This window comes from Pan paniscus, chromosome 7 (genome assembly GCF_029289425.2).
Source record: "Pan paniscus chromosome 7, NHGRI_mPanPan1-v2.0_pri, whole genome shotgun sequence".
In the NCBI taxonomy this organism is placed as follows: domain Eukaryota; kingdom Metazoa; phylum Chordata; class Mammalia; order Primates; family Hominidae; genus Pan; species Pan paniscus.
The window spans coordinates 77,547,271-77,563,803 of record NC_073256.2 but is presented as its reverse complement, the minus strand read 5'-3'; the positions used below and the strand labels follow the sequence as shown (position 1 = coordinate 77,563,803).

General features: G+C 38.1%; 1 long non-coding RNA gene across 1 annotated transcript; it reads right to left on the bottom strand.

Moving 5' to 3' along the window:
- Positions 1–11,958: 11,958 nt before the first annotated feature.
- On the bottom strand, positions 11,959–16,286 carry LOC130541754 (uncharacterized). The gene is made up of 4 exons (XR_008955857.1): positions 16,250–16,286; positions 13,277–13,415; positions 12,690–12,830; positions 11,959–12,047 (listed from the first exon to the last, which is right to left on the bottom strand). It is a non-coding gene; the product is annotated as an uncharacterized LOC130541754 (long non-coding RNA).
- Positions 16,287–16,533: the final 247 nt, after the last annotated feature.

Below are 16,533 nucleotides of genomic sequence, written 5' to 3'. Positions count from 1 at the left end.
ATTTATTTTTAACTGTAGGTGTACACAGTTTCTGTTAAACATCTAAAAATATCTTTAAACATATATACAGAAAGTTAATATGTGGGCAGCATCCTTGAGCAATTTGCTTGAGCTCTGCGTGCCCCCATTTCCTCTCCTGTAATTAGAGATAATAATGATACCCACCTCACAGGCTGTGTATGAGAATTACGAGCTAACATATGTAAGGATCTTAGAGCCCTATCTGGCCCACAGTAGGTACTCAATAAATATAAGCTTTTATTATTATGCTATTGCCCTCAGGTATAACTCATTTAAATTGAAAGACCTACTTTGATCAAATCAGATACTAAAGAAAATATTTTTTGCATTTCATATAACAATGAATAGCATTTATTGAGTGCCTACTGTATGCCAAGCATTATAGTTGGGCAAAATACCTTTATTTCTCTCAAAGTGGATATGACTTCATATTACAGATGAGGACTGAGTATCAGATGACTTGGGCAACTTGCCCCGTGTTAAAAAGGTGGAAAATAGCTGAACTAAGGTTCATACTTGAAACCCTGTATGTTTTTTTCAGCATGCCAGGCTTAGGGTTAGTCATATAGAATTATTTCCATCCTCACGTGTCATGCATATAGCATCAGAAAAGGCCAGTGATAGTGAAATTAACCTGACGGATTTTCACATTGGTTCTCCAATTGTGATTTTCAAACTCTCACCTGGGCATTGTTCAAATGAAGATCTCAGAGACCCCAATTTCAGAAATTCTAGTTCTAGTATGGGGTGTGTAGTTGCCTGCAAGATACCCGAGGTCAGTGGTTCTCAAAGTGTGGTTCCAACCAGCAGCAACAGCAAGAGCGTCAGGGAACTTGTTAGAAATGCAAATCTTTAGACTCCATGCCAGACTTAAAAAAAGCTCTAGAGACTGGTGCTGAAACCAGGGTATTAGCAAGCAGTCCAAGTGAGGCTTATTCTTGCTAAGGTTTGAGAGCCATTTCCCTGGGCAGTTCTGATGCAAAGAACCCTTGAACCACATTGAGGATTACTGACCATTAGGTTAGAAATTTTTCAAAGACGTAAAGCATGTTTTAAATCAATGCAGTATAAGATCACACTATATTAAATGTAAAATATTTTTGTTTTTAATTTTTTTATTTTTAGAGAAGGTGTCTTGCTCTGCCGCCAGCAGCATGATCATAGGACCCTACAGCCTCTAACTCCTAACTCCCAGACTCAAATGATTTTCCCACCTCAGCCTCCCGAAGAGCTAGGACTACAGGCACCCAGCTCTGTAAAAGACTTTGGAGATAATTTTACTTAAAGGGTAAGGGAACATTCATTTTGGCAAAATTATTTAACTTCTCATTTTTCCCCACGCTCTCAGTTGGTATGTTAATACTAACTCTGGAATGACTAATACTAGGGGCATCGGTAAAATCTATGTCTTGAAAGTTAGGAATTCCACATTGGGGCAAGAAGGGTGTTTTAAAGCACAAAACACATATTAATTCATTAAAAGAATATATAAATGAGTTTCATCTAAAAATACCCACAATTGTTAGATAAAAATTTAAACAGAGATAGCTGTAAGAACAATTTAAAATTAAAATTAAGAGGCTTATCTATGGATAAGAAAGGAAGAGACTTCTTCACTCTCTCTTTTCCTATAAAACATGTAATATTAAGCATTTTTTCTTTGTCTTGGAAATGTGTGAAAATCTTTCAAGAAGCTAAATAAGCCTCTTGCCAGCTTTTGACCCAGAAATGTTTTTCTCAAGGACCTAACAGCCATCTCTTTAAAATGTAAACATCAAGGGAGATGTTTATTCCTGTTTCTCAGTTTCTGTGCAAGAATGGGACCCTAACATCAGGTATGCACCCCACTCCCAGTTGCAAAACAACCTCCTTTCATAAAGATAGGAAAAATGAATTTTCCTTTGTATAAAACCAACTAACACAGATGATTACTCCAATTCCCAGGTTAATTTATGATGAACTATTTAATAAATGCTAGTCAAGTCCTCTTATTTGAGAACTAGTTATTGTGTATCTTGAAAATATGTATGTTATGGGTTGTATCTCACAGGCTATATAAAAGAGTGAGATTCCTTTCTGTTTTTGTAATCTCTTACTGGATTGCCTGTGATGCCCATCGCATTCTGATTTAATGCTTATTCAATAATAAAACTGTTTTCTTTCTCTACTACCATCAGGGAAAAGATCTGGGGGTTGGGAAAAGATTTTTCTTTTAATTAGTTATATTGCTCCCACATAGCAAAACCCTGTTTTGTAATATGCACGTTTTCTGCTAATTAATATTATCAATGAAAAAATTCATCACTTTCAAGAATCAGTTGACTTTCCTATACAACCTAATAAAGCAAATAAAAAAGCTACAAATCTCATGAAGCACAAAGAAACAAATTTCCTGATAGTAATTTTTTTTTATCATCTCTTGGACATAGAAGATATTTCTCACTTGTATACATAATTTTAGTGTGGTCTGAAGACAAAAGGCTTTTGCTGCCTTGTATTTTCTATTAACAATAGACTTGTATGTTCCAGTGAAAAGTACATAAATTAAAAAGTAGGTTTTTGTCTCAGAGTTTGATTATTTACTGTCAAATACCTTGAGTTACTGAGGACATCTAGATACTGTAATAAAATTCAAAGTAAATTAGTGATATATATATTTAATATTTTAAAATGTGATAATTGGACTTTAGCATTGAATTTCCCAAGTGGTTATTTCAACTTGAGTAATATTTATTGAGTATTATTCATAATAAATTAAGTATAATTTTTCATTTCCATGAGCCTATTGTTACAGTAGGTAGTCAGGCCCACCTGAGCAGGGCGGGAAAGGGCACCCGCCACACAACAAGAATGTCAGGTAATCATCAGTTCATGGTCAGGCGAACTGTCTCTCTAAAGTAATAATTGGTCATAGCGGCACCGGGAAAGGCAGTCTCCTAATAGATGGAAAAACCTGAAACTGGTGACCAGCTTTCCGATAAGATCTCAGGAGTTGGGCGAGTAGGCTCAAGCATGTGCACTAAGAGGCAAAATGGCGGAATTTAACTGGTATATGACCTTACTCTAGGTATGCTCGACAGGTAAGGGAACATGTGAGCATGTGCACAATTTTTGTAAACACTATGCATGCGGCCCCTCCCAAGTACTGGCAGGCCATTGCACATGCGGTCAGCCCACCCCAAGGGAAAAATCAGGGGAGAAGTAACGCAAGACCCCAGAAGTGTGCCGACGTATAAAACCCCAAATCAAAAGGTCAAACCGTGCACTTGACTCTCTCACGTTACCTGCTTCACCCTCTTCTATGTGTACTTTACTTCCTTTCATTCTTGCCCTAAAACTTTTAAATGAACTTTCACTCCTGCTTTAAATTTGCTTCAGTCTCTCATTCGGCCTTATGCGTCTCAGTCAAATTCTTTCTTCTGAGGAAGCAAAAAGTGATGCTGGGGCAGACGGATATGGATTTGGTACCATTAACATACTTTGATACCATGTGACTCAGATATGTCCCGTTGCTAACATATTTTGGTGCCACATGATTTGGATACATTCCACAGTGAGTAAGACACTTCTCTGCCTCACCTTCCTTGGCTGGAGGAGTTCAACCCCCGTATGTGGTTTTCCTTCTCCACTTCTGCTCTCCTGCTTACTAACCAGCCTTCAGATCGATTCCTCTCAGCCACAGGGGCTCTGCTTCCCCTGGCTCTGCCAGCTCCTAATGGCTTCCCATACACTTTTTGTCCCTGATATGCCCCAGGGCTAAGTTTTTCAGTGGCTTTTAAGCAGATTGTCTGCCTGAATAGGGCCTCACTCTGTGGCCCTTTAAGGACCCTATCTACTTGCTTTTTTTGAGTTACCAGCCCTTTGGGAGGAGGGAAAATTCTTCCTTTGCCATTTATGAGTGCTTAACCCAAGCTCTAAGTCCTCTAGAGGTTACTACTTTAGATCAAAAGGGCAAATAAACATTGCCCTCTTGAATCCAAGGGCTGCTGTTTTTGTGAGCATAGGAAGGCTTTCCATGAGTATTCCTCTCACTTCCTCCTGTGTCCTCCATTTGCCTAACCACTTCCATGCCCTTCTCAATAGGCATCAAGACCTTCAAGCTCCTATTCAAATGGAGGGAAGTTCAGGCCTCTTACAACAGCTAATTGAATAACAGGCTTCTCGTTTAGTGAAAGAACGTGGGAAAAGGGAATCTGAGAAAGGAGATAATCATTTTGTTGCTAGAATGCTCTGAGCAAGAGTCACTACAAGGTCATGGAGACAAGGATAGAGGCCGGCCTATATCCTTACCTATATAGGTAAGGCCTGGAGACATACAGAGTTGTCTGCTATGGGTTGCATCTCTTAGGCTATGTAAAAGAGTGAGGTTCCTTTCTGTCTTTGTAATCTCTTACTGGATTGCCAGTGATGCCCATCAAATTCTGGTTTAATGCTTACTCAGTAATAAAACTGTTCTCTTTCTCTATTATCTTCGGGGAGAGGATTGGGGATTGAGAAAAGATTTTGCTTTTCCTAACATAGCAAACCCCTGTTTTGTAATATGCAGATGTTTTCTAATAATTAATATTATCAATGAAAAAATTCATCACTTTCAAGAATCAGTTAACTGCCCTATGCAACCTAATAAAGCAAACAAGAAAAATCCAAATCTCATGGAGCTATGCTGGACAGAGTCAAACCTCATCTGCACTTTTGTCTAGTGTCCTAAGCTCGACTTCTAGTACATAGAGTCGCTTAATTACCACGTTTTTCATCAAAAGTAAAAGTCACTAAGAGTTAACAGTGCAACATGTACTTGAGACTACTGGAAAAACAGTTTTACATACAATGCATGTAAGGTAAGTAAAATGTGCTTTGGTAAAAGATTTTAAGAAAGCATGGGAATGTGGATTTTTTGCCAAGTTTAGAGGTTTAAAGGATTGTTTTAAGTTAGGTAGGATAAAGCTGAAGGTTTAAGCAAGATGTGGAAGGTCTGTAAAAGATTAATCTTGCAAAAGAAATTCTATATGTAAACATATTGGCTAACGTTAAAGGGGTATTATTCAGTTTTTCTATAAATTGAACATTGGAATAAAAGCACAGCACCGTTTTCTTAGAGCCCTGTTCTGCTGGGTTTTTTTTGTTTTTTGTTTTTTTTTTGGAGATGGAGTTTTGCTCTGTTGCCCAGGCTGGAGTGCAATGGTACGATCTCAGCTCACTGCAACCTCCGCCTACTGGGTTCAAGTGATTCTCCTGCCTCAGCCTCCTGAGTAGCTAGGATTACAGGCGTGCACCACCAAGCCTGGCTAATTTTTGTATTTTTAGTAGAGTCGGGAGTTTGCCATGTTGGCCAGGCTGGTCTTGAACTCCTGAAATCAAGTGATCCTCCCACCTCGGCCTCCCAAAGGCATGAGCCACCATGCCTAGCCTTGGTCTGCTCTTTAACAGAAAATTGTAAAGGGTTACAAAAGGCTTAAGAGAATCTTACCTTATGGTCAAACTGATTAAGATTGGAAGATTTGTCTATAAGGTTTTATTAAGAACTGAGTTTGACATCAATAGGACACTAATGCAAAGGTCAAATCTGGCTTTCTTTAGACTGTTTTTGTATAAATGTATTATTGGTATATGTTCCAAAGTTGTGCAAAACTTCTATAATTCTGATATGACTCAGTATACATTATCAGTAATAATTACAATTGTTATGTTAAATTATTGTGTATTGGAGAGGTAACAAATTTCCTTGTCAATTGTGTCTTTGACTGTGGCTGCCCTTAGATATTTGTCATCCATATGCAAATGTCTTGTTTTAATCCTCTTTAAAAGGTGGTTTTATAATCAGCTATAGGGTTAACTTCAGGTTTCTGATAACTTTGGAGATTGTGACATTAGAATAGAAGAAAAACTTTCTGGATTCTCGAGGAAAGTTGAAATGCTCATGAATATCAAGCAGAACAGGAGTTGATGGTATGGACTGAACTAATAAAGACTTAAATAATCATTGTATGACTTTTTGTTTAAAATGTTGCTGATCCTTTGTGTGTTTTTCAGAGCCAAGAACACTTTTGAGCTATTTACAGCTTTTAACAAATCAGTAAAGTATACTCCTATACCCAAAATTTAAAGCATATTTGTTTCTCTCTACCTGATGTCTCCAGAATTTGGAAACTATTTGTGAGTATTCTTAAATTATGGCAATATAATTATTTGCATAAGTGCAATAACAATCTGTTTCCTTTTGCAATAGGACACAATTCAAGAAACTGGTTATTTTACCCAGGCTTTGACTGGAATGGTATGATTTCCTTTATGGAATCCAATTTGACTTACAGAGTGAATAAAAGCCCCTTGGGAAACCTAGCCTCATACCTTGTCTACACAGTTCCTGTACAGGGTCCTTGACCTGTGGTAAGTAAAGAATGTCACTTTCTGACAGGCCCAGAAGCCCCAAATTATCTTGGGACCCCAAGAGGAGAGGAATTTATCCTCTTTTTAAAGCTTTATGAAAGTCTGATCTAAGATGCCTTATGGAACAAAGTTCTATCAATGCCAGTTTAAAAAAGAGCCTATATGGCAAATAATTATTCTTGCTGCACAATCACAGGTTGTGCAGTGTGATTATTTATGCAAATAATCAGGCCAAGGAAATAAGACTAAAGCTTATTTTGCAAACAAATCAGTCCCATCATTATTTGTTTTTAATAAAAATGAGGACTGGAGAGAGAAAAATTATGTTTCAAAACCTATGGTACATTTATTATTAGATTCTAGTCTCGTGAGTTGTTTTTGAGTTTTTGTCTGCAATTTAGACTAACCCTGTTTATCCCTGTGAACCAACCAGTGATGGCTGGCTGCAGCTCAGAACAAACAAAAGAGATAGGTAATATCAAAATATAGATCTAGCTTTTCTTCCTCATCTAGGTTTTTGATTCACTAGATTATTTCTCTAACAACTTAAATCTTTTTGTTTGCAGTCCTCCTTTACTGCCTTCATAATTAATTTCCATTTTCTACTCTTAATACTGCCTTTGCAAGATTAATTTGAGTGATATTAGTATGATTAGAATTTGTCCAACCTACTGACAACTTTTTAACAATGAACTTTAGGTTTCACTGTGAGATTGAAACTAAAAAGATCTCTTAAGAAAAATGCCTGCTAAAATTTAGAACATTTGTCCTACCTTGAAAATCTACCATTTTAAACTGATTCTAGATAGACGATCATTAAAAAATAGAGATTTCTCCTGCTCGTCTTTTCTTTTAAAAACCAAAATTTATTTGCTTCATTTATCTACTTCTTTATATAGGTATTTAGAAATACACTTAAGGAAACTAGAGGGTAAGTCGTGGTTTCATTTATGCAAAATATAGCCTCTATTGATTTTAAAAGTAGAGTTATAAATCAAAATTGAAACAAAAATTTATCACAGATTGGTATAAGAAATTTTACAAATTCTCCTTAGAGAAACCAAATCTAAAAACAGCTTTAGAGTTGAATTATGCTGTATTTCAACTCTCTTACCTCTGGTATTCAGTTTATGTTAGTAAAATTTAAATAACTTTTCTAGACCCTGCAAATTAATGGTTTATATTAACCTAATACATTTTTAGAGAGAAATTTATCTTGCTGCTAAGCAGTGTGTTATACAACATGGTGAATGTTTACGTGTTGGAATTTTTTAATATGTAATTTTATAGCACCAAAATATTTTTTAAAGAGTCTGGAGACTTGCTCATTTTAAGAGAAAAAGTAGTTTTTAGAAATGTTTTAAGTGTCTTTTGGCTGTTTTTAATCAACAAATTTAAACTACCATAGACTATTTAGCATGATAAAAATTTAATGCTACATGAATGAATCTTTAAAGTTATATTAGATTAGGCTAATCACACAAACAAAAAAATAAAATAAACTCCAAGAGAGACATGGTTGAAAATGCCTGCACTGTAAGTGTATACAAGGCTCCCTGTGCACAAGTGATAGTCCCCGGAAAGCAATAAAGATGAGTGTTTAGTCAACTCACTTGCAGTGAAATCGATTCTTAAACTGTAGGTTTTAAGCCATATATTTCAGAAAAACCAGAATGTAGAATGCAAAGCAGGAAACAGATTTTGAAATATGTAATAGGGATTTCATTCACATCCTTGTGCTCATATTTCTTAGAAGTTTAAGACACCTAGCTAAAAGTTTAGTGTCTTAAAAGTCATTATAATACCATCTCATATAATTCTGTAAGAAAAGCTGTTAAAAGACTCTGCAAAAGCAGGATAGCATATACTAGATTTGTGAACTTCCTGTAAGACAAAACTGCATGTTCTAGATTTGCCAAAATGTCAAGAAACAAGAACACTTATAAATGTGTTTATATATTAGATATATTTTTAAGCCAATCAGTAGACCAGGTTCTGAGAAAAGTGACCATGAACACAGTAGGCAAAGGCCTGACCTTATATGGAAATGAAAAGGATAATGAAACGGCCCCTCTGATTAAGTGCTGTAAAGTAATGAATGACAGCAGACATACAGGTGCAGTGGGAATCATGGCAAGAACTCCTGAACTGGACTGGAGGAATGGTTGGGATCCAGAAGGACTTCCTGGAGGAAGGGGAATGTAGGCTGATAGCTGAAGGATGAGTGTAAATTAACAAGGTGAAGAGAAGAGGGAGGACTCTTTCAAGCAGAGGAAATAGCTTATGTGAAGACTTAGAGGTAAGAGAGAACATAGGGCCCCCGGCCCCCACAACTCAAAGTTCAACAGGGCTGGAACCTACACCCATTAGATTGTTGAGAGGCAAGCAATGAACCTGAAAATATATAGGTGGAAACTACAGGTGGAGCATACAAAGCAGACTACATAACATCAAAAAGTATTCACCTAAGGAGGACAAAAAGCCTTTAGAATTGATATTTCAAAGAGACTGCTATATGCATGATGGACTGGAGGAATGCAGGTGAGGTTAAGTGGATGGCTTGCAGAGGTTTGGTGGTGGAGACAGAATGAAGTTAATAAGGCTGGGGTGGATTTAGAGGTAGAATTGTCAAGGCCTGAAGAGAGACAGGTTGTGCAGAGTGAGGAGTAGAAAAGAGTAAAGAATCAAGGTGATTCTCAGATGTCTGATTTAGACAGCTGGGTGCGTGGTGGTGCCAGTCACTAAGAAAAAAAAAAAACATCAAGGAAAGAGCAGTTTGAGTTTGGCATGTGGATAAGCTTTGTGCATGTTGAATTGGAGATACCTGTGAGCCTTCTAAGTAGTGATGTCCAGAAAGAGCTGAATCTGTGGATCTGGAGCTCAGGAGCAGAACCCAAAGGAGATGAAGATGTGGGCATCATCAGATTATGGTTGGTGATTGAAATCTCAGGCATGAGTGATGCTCCCAAGAAAAATGTGTGCTGTGAGAAGATAGCTGACCTTGGAATAACCCTACAGAGCACTGTAAATGTGTGATGATCAGAGAAAGATGGTCCTGTGTCTAAGCCCAGATTTCCTATGGGGAGTGGTGGTGGGGCTGAGGGGTGTGCCATAGCAGGAAGTAAGAATAAGAGAAAAATAAAAGTGAGATAGGAAAGGCAGGAAATCAAATACATAGTGATGTGTTACATATTTTGCCACAGCCTCAAAAGAAACACAGTGTGGTGTTTTGGTTATGCAAGACATCTCCAAAGAGATTTTGTGTAACCACTGCCCTTGGAAATAGTCTCTTGGGCAGAGGAAGAGTGTGCAGTGTCTCTTCTGGCTCTCTCTTATTTGCTGCCTTTCATTGATCACTCCACCTCCCTGTGCATTAGCTTTCCCGCATTTCTTGGTTGTGCTAACCAGCCCTTCTAGGCAGCCATCAAGAAAGCAGAAGTTTCTGTGGGAGTATTTAGCACTAATCCTGGTAGGAACTTCTAGTACTCCCTCCACAGTGGGCACAGCTGAGGCTTTCCAAAACTTAAATGCTGGGAGATCTGAGAGAGATGGCAGTGGGGAGAGATGCAGTCCTGGTGACAGGACCTGGGGTTTTGCAAATGATTAAATAATGTAGCTTTCATCTGGCCTCTCTAGCTAGGAGTCAAGGTGAACGGCTGAATCAATTTCTAAAATTACATAAGGAATTTTTTAAAATGCAAAGTGAAATCAGGTCTAGTACATCCTGTAAGGAAAACTGAGAGGATAGAAAAGTGGAAGAAAGCAAAATGATGTCACAGATAGCAAGGAAAGAGTATGTCTACTGTTCCTGTCAAGTCAAACAAAATAAAAACTGTAGTAGATATGTATGGATTCCCATGCTTCTGAGAATGTAGCTTTCCTGTGGGGGAATAATGGCTCCTCTACTTTTAGTTCATTCAGTTTGGTTTGAGCAAATTCCACCCAATGGGTCTTACGGTGGCCCAGGTACAAGCAATCCACCTGTGAACCCCCAGCCACCCCACACACACTGAGCACAGTACAGGCTTGTGAGTCAGTGAGGCCAATGGGACTCCATGCTAGGAATTTTGCTGGAACAACTGGTACAGAGCTGGAAGTCTGGGAATTTCAAATTTTGTAAACCAATGAATAAATGTCCCTTCTTTGATTACACCAGTTTGAGTTGTTTTTTTTTATATTATTCTGACATTTCTGTTCCTCCCAACTGCTACAGAGTCAGAGAAGTGTCCACTGGATTTAGTTACAGAGACGCCATGGCCTCAGTGAGGATGGTGTCAGTGGAGTGGCATTGGCAGAAGTTGAGGTGATTCTGGCCAGGCACGGTGGCTCACACCTGTAATCCCAGCACTTTGGGAGGCCAAAGGTGGCAGATCACGAGGTCAGGAGTTCGAGACCAGCCTGGCCAACATGGTGAAACCCCGTCTCTACTAAAAATACAAACATTACCCAGGTGTGGTGGTGGGTGCCTGTAATCCCAGCTACTCGGGAGGCTGAGGCAGGAGAATTGCTTGAACTCAGGAGGCAGAGGTTGCAGTGAGCTGAGATCGCACCACTGCACTCCAGCATGGATGACAGAGCAAGACTCCATCTCAAAAAAAAAAAGAAGAAGAAGTTGGGGTGATTCTCACTACTGCTTTATCCTCTTTCTTCAACCCTTAAAATGTTGTTTTATCTACTTATGAGGGGAGGACAATGATTAGAGAAGCAGAAATGACCAGCACAGACTGCATGTTACCTTTCTGCCTTTTGGTCTGGACCTCACCTGGCAGCTGGGGCTACCTCTTCCTGGGTGCAAAAGCACCTCCAGAACATAGCAGATGCCCATTAATTTTCAAAAGTTGCAAAGACTCAATCATAATGAAGAGGTTTGATCTGAATTTGTGTTTTTTTCAAGTATCTAGTTTTGTACCAGTTGCATAGATAACTTTTATTAAATACAAAAGGTTCATTTGAGATGCCTGACCCACCTAGGCAAGGAGCAGCCCAGAGAAGGTGCTAGATCTACAATTTCCACAGAAGACAGTGTCCTTCTGATGGCTGAAGAGGCTTATATTTTGGTCAAATTTTCAAAATCCGATTACTCTTAAGACTGTAGATGTAAAAATCTTCATATTAATTTTATGACTCATTCCTTCATCTCAACTCTTTTCCTTTAGGATGGCAAGAAATCTTTTACTCAAACCTCAGATTCCCCTCACAATATGTCTTGTATCTGCCCATTCTTTCCTATTCAAATCATATTTGCAGATTCAGGTGTTCATTAACTCTGGCCTAGAATAAAGAAACAATGTTCTAATTGGTCGTTGTGCCTCCAGTGCCTCCAGTCACTATCTGTTTTTATGCATCATTATACACATTACTAGTAGACTAATAATTGTATAATTTTATCAAATGTCTGAGCCTTGTTAAAGCAGAGGCACTGACCGTATACCTATAGAGTGTTTTTACTTGTGTTGTAGCATATATGATACCCAGTGTTTTATTACAATTAGTTGTAGACTATCTTAGATCATTTTGTGCTGCTATAACAGAACACCTAAGACTGAGTAATTGATAATGAACATAAATTTATTGGCTCACAATTATGGGGGCTGGGGAGTCCAAGATTGAGAGGCCAGTATCTGGCAAGGGCTTTCTTGCTGCAACATTCCATGGTGGAAGGGCACAAAGACAGGGAGGAAAAACAAGAAAGGGCCAAACACATTTACAACAAAAACCCTCTATAACAAAATCAATCCCAAGATAACAGCATTAATCCATCCAAGAGGGCAGAGCCCTCATGACCTAAGCACCTTTTAAAGGTCCCAACTCTCAACAGTATTGCATTGCATTAAACTATTGCATTGCACTACTGCATTAAAACTTAATCAGTTTTCTACACATGAACTTTTGAGGATACATTCAAATCATGGCATAGGTATTTGTGTCTTTATATTTATTTGTCAGTTTTCTTTAAAACATAGTACATTTTTTGGAGGCTGCAGGATAATTCAATGAGCATCAACTCATGTATATGGCCAGAAGGCAATTAAGTGGAGATTTCCTTAAATGCTGGCATATGGCAGGTAGATATTGATTTCCAAGTTAGCTACTGGAAATGTGGTCTGAGACATGGCATCAGTTTACTTATTATTTACAGACTTGGTCAATATGGACCAAAATATCCGTCCTGTTTCTATATTTTTAATACATTCAATAATAATGTGATATAGAATTGATATGAGAACTAACAGTGATAACTAAAACATTCTTTTGGTGAATATTTTTTCTTTACCATGTACCTTTTTGCTTGGTATTTTTGCGGTATCTTGGTTGAGCCTTTATGCTTTTTCAAACTCAGAGAATATCTATAGTAAACAATCAAGTGCATATGTTTAAAATTAAAATGCTTTTGAATATATTTTCTGATTTCCCATCTGCACCTGCAAAAAAAATAAATTCTTTTCTGAAGGGAAAAGGAAATGTATTTACAAGGTTAATTTCTTGGGGGAAAAGTGGGGTTTTTAGAGCAACTTTAATGTTTTTATTGTTCTTCAACTTACAGCTTATGATTTAATTTTATTCACATTTTATATTCAGATTTGCATGATAAAGAGATGCTATGTCATTTTTAAACACCTCTTCATCATCTGAAATGCTGAAGAAAGAGAACTAAGGAATAAAATAGAGAAAGGATTTTAAAAATCTCATATTGGATCAATTTCTCTAATCCTCTAATATTCAGCACTAATTAGCAGTGGCACATAACTGTGTTTCTTGTAGAAGGTTTGAAATGAGTATTTATCACAATTTTCAGATTTTCATCTTAGCTCAATAATGTCATCTCATCCCTTTTTTCTTTCTTTCCTTCTTTTTTAAATAGAATCACCTGTGTAATGGAAGTTGGGATCTTCAGTGTAAAGAATAAATATCCAAATTTTCTCTGAACAGAAGTCAGCATTAGCTTGGCTAGCATGTAATCCAAAAGCTCTCCTTTCAATTTTGATCCAGTGACTTTGTCAAAGACACTGCCAGACATATGTAGAACCAACATTACTGCCCAAGTGTGATAAAAGCTTTCTAGAAGGATAAGAAAAATTTCTCATCCAAAAATGTTAGGACACAAATAAAGCTCTAAAACCATCTTTTTCCCTTTTCGGTCAATCTATTTGCAAAATATATCTGAGAACATTTAAAAGATGTGGGCTATTTGGAAGAATGAGCAGTGGCTCAGTGTGTGCCAAGCCCTTATTCCTTGTGTGGAGTTACCCCATAGAAGTGAGTGAATGTGAAGAATGGCACTACCATTTGGGAAGCAATTCCTATTTGCCACATCTCCACTAAGCACTTTACACACATTACTTTCTTATGTTATTCTTCCTAACACATTGAAGGATGACCATTGTACATTTTTTTAAGGGATGAAAATTGAATCACGGTTTCATTACAAGAAATTTAGGTCAAATGCAAAGGATCACAATTTAGAATATCTTCAGATTTTTCAAAAGTTAATGTAAAAGATAGCTGTGGAAAGATACTTTCAAAATTTGGCAGGCAAAATATCCCTTACTCAGATTACATACCCAGGCAAACTATGAATCAGGTGAGAACAGAATAAGGACATTTTCAAGCAACAGTGGTAAAACGACAACAAAAATAAACAAAAGTCCCACCATTTCTTAAAAGGCTGTGGTCCAACAAAAAGATAAAATGGAAAAGGAAAAGAAAAGGAGAAACTTATGGGCTACAGAAAACAGAATATAGAGAAAAAAAAACAAAAGGAAGATCTTTCTCCACCCCTCTTGAATCTGGAATGGCTGTGATTGTCTTAGGACAATGAAATGGTGACAAAAGTAACACAAGTGGAAGCTTTGAAGGGTTTGCATGCTAGAGCTTCCTCCATACTGTTCGTAGGAGCCCTGCCATCTCGCTGTGTAGAAAAGTCCGAGCTTGACTGCCAGGTAATGAAAAACACATGGCCCAGTCATGGCCCCAATTAACCTGCCCAGCCAGTTAACTCCAAAAGCAAAGTTTTTAGCTCAAATGCACTCAGACACATGAGTGAATGCAACAAAAGACCAGCAAAAAACCACTTGGCTGAGCACAGCTCAAACTGCTGACCCACAAAATTGTAATAGTGATGGTTGTTTAAAGCAGCCAAGTTTTGCAGTAGCTTTTATGCTAGAAGAGCTAACTGATAATAAAATTGGAAATCCAATGTGGCCTGCTATCAAAAGAAAACTTAAAATATATGTCACTGGCTTTGAGACCAGGCAACAGACAGAAGCTGAAAAAGCAGTGAAGAAGTTATTTGCAAAGTTTGGAAAATGGTGAGTGGAGTTCTACAGGAGCAAAACAATTGGCAGAACTTACAGCTGCAGCAACTCTGAAAAGTGCAAGCACCCAATACATTTTCAGATTTGCTAAGGAGACCACCAACCAGAATCTTGAAAGTGCTATTTCAATTCTCTTATGATAAGAGGCAGGAAGAAAGAGATGAGTTAAAGAAAAAATTGTTTCATTTATATGCAGAATTTAGAAAGAATATAGAAGGCTCAGCATTTACTGGGTTAGAAAATAAAATCTCATGTTCTGCCTCTTCAGCTAGTAAAACATTCTTAATGGTAAATATCAAATCAAAAGTGTGTCTACAGGCCGGTGTGGTGGCTCACTGTAATCCCAGCACTTTGGGAGGCCAATGGGGCCGGATTACTGGAGGCCAGGAGTTCAAGACTAGCCTGGTGAAAGGGCTTCTTTTTTTTTGAGACAGAGTCTCGCTTTGTCTCCCAGGCTGGAGTGCAGTGGTGCCATCTCGGCTCACTGCAAGCTCCGCCTCCCAGGTTCACACCGTTCTCCTGCCTCAGCCTCCCGAGTAGCTGGGACTACAGGCAAAAATACAAAAATTACCTGGGTGTGATGGCGGGCACCTGTAGTCCCAGCCACTTGGGAGGCTGAGGTATAAGAATCACTTGAACTCATGAGGCGGAAGTTGCAGTGAGCCAAGATCATGCTACTGCACTCCAGCTTGGGTGACAGAGTGAGACTCTGTCTCAAATAAATAAATAAATATAAATACAAGTGTGACTGAAAAGCCAATTGTAAGACCTCTAAAATATTTAGAGTAGTGCTAGAAATACCTTTCAACTAAATGAAAGGACTTCTGAGAAACTTATCGAAGCAAAAGAGCTACTACATTTGACCTAAAGGGACTGAAATTATTCACATTTCAGAAAGGATCTCTGAGATCCCAAAATTCCACTTGAAGAAAGCAGATTTAGACAGCTGCTCTCCTGCAAAATGGGCCTTTTTTTTTTAATAAGAAGAAAATGACATTTCCCAAAAGGTACCATAAGCCCAAGAGATGGAGCCAACAGCCATGAGTTAGCAATAGATTAGGAAGCCATTAATCTTGAATTAGCAATAGATTAGGAAGCAACAGATTGGAAGACCATTCCCAGGGAGCAGAACCAAGCTCTAATTAAGGAACATCTGCTGCCAATAGAGCAAGGAATTTGGCATATTTATCTTGCAGGATTTCAAAATTCTTATGAACCAGTGAATGCCTGTTTTGATTGAGAGTGTCTATTATGGAATGTTATAACCATATGGTAGAGTATGGCACAGCGTGATTTGTATGGGGTATCTATATGCATACAGAGAGTGTGTGTGGTAGGGAGCATATATCTTCTCTTAATTCATTAGTATCTGGATATAAAGGTTGCATATCTGAGGGGGTACTGAGACCCTGGACTTTTGGGGGATCTAAATTAGGGAGCATTTCTTACAAGTGAGAGTAATATAAGTTATTGTGGCCAGAAAGTAGACTGTGGTAGATGGCAAAAATATCCACAATGCTTTGTACCTCTGCCATCAAATGTTGAATCTTCCTCTACCTCCATGGGTCTGGTCTGGTCTTGTAACTTGTTTTGGCTAATGGAATACAAATAAATATTATGCAGGCAAATAATGGAAATAGTGCATGTGCATTGGGGATTCCTCTCTTGCTGCTTTTGAGTCTGCATGAAGAAATCTGAGCTAGACTACTGGTTAATCAGAAATGTGTGGTACAATCACCACCTTTGCCCCAGCTGAACCGTCAGCCCCAGGAAGCCCTAGAAGCTGAACCATCTAGCTGACAGGCAGCTA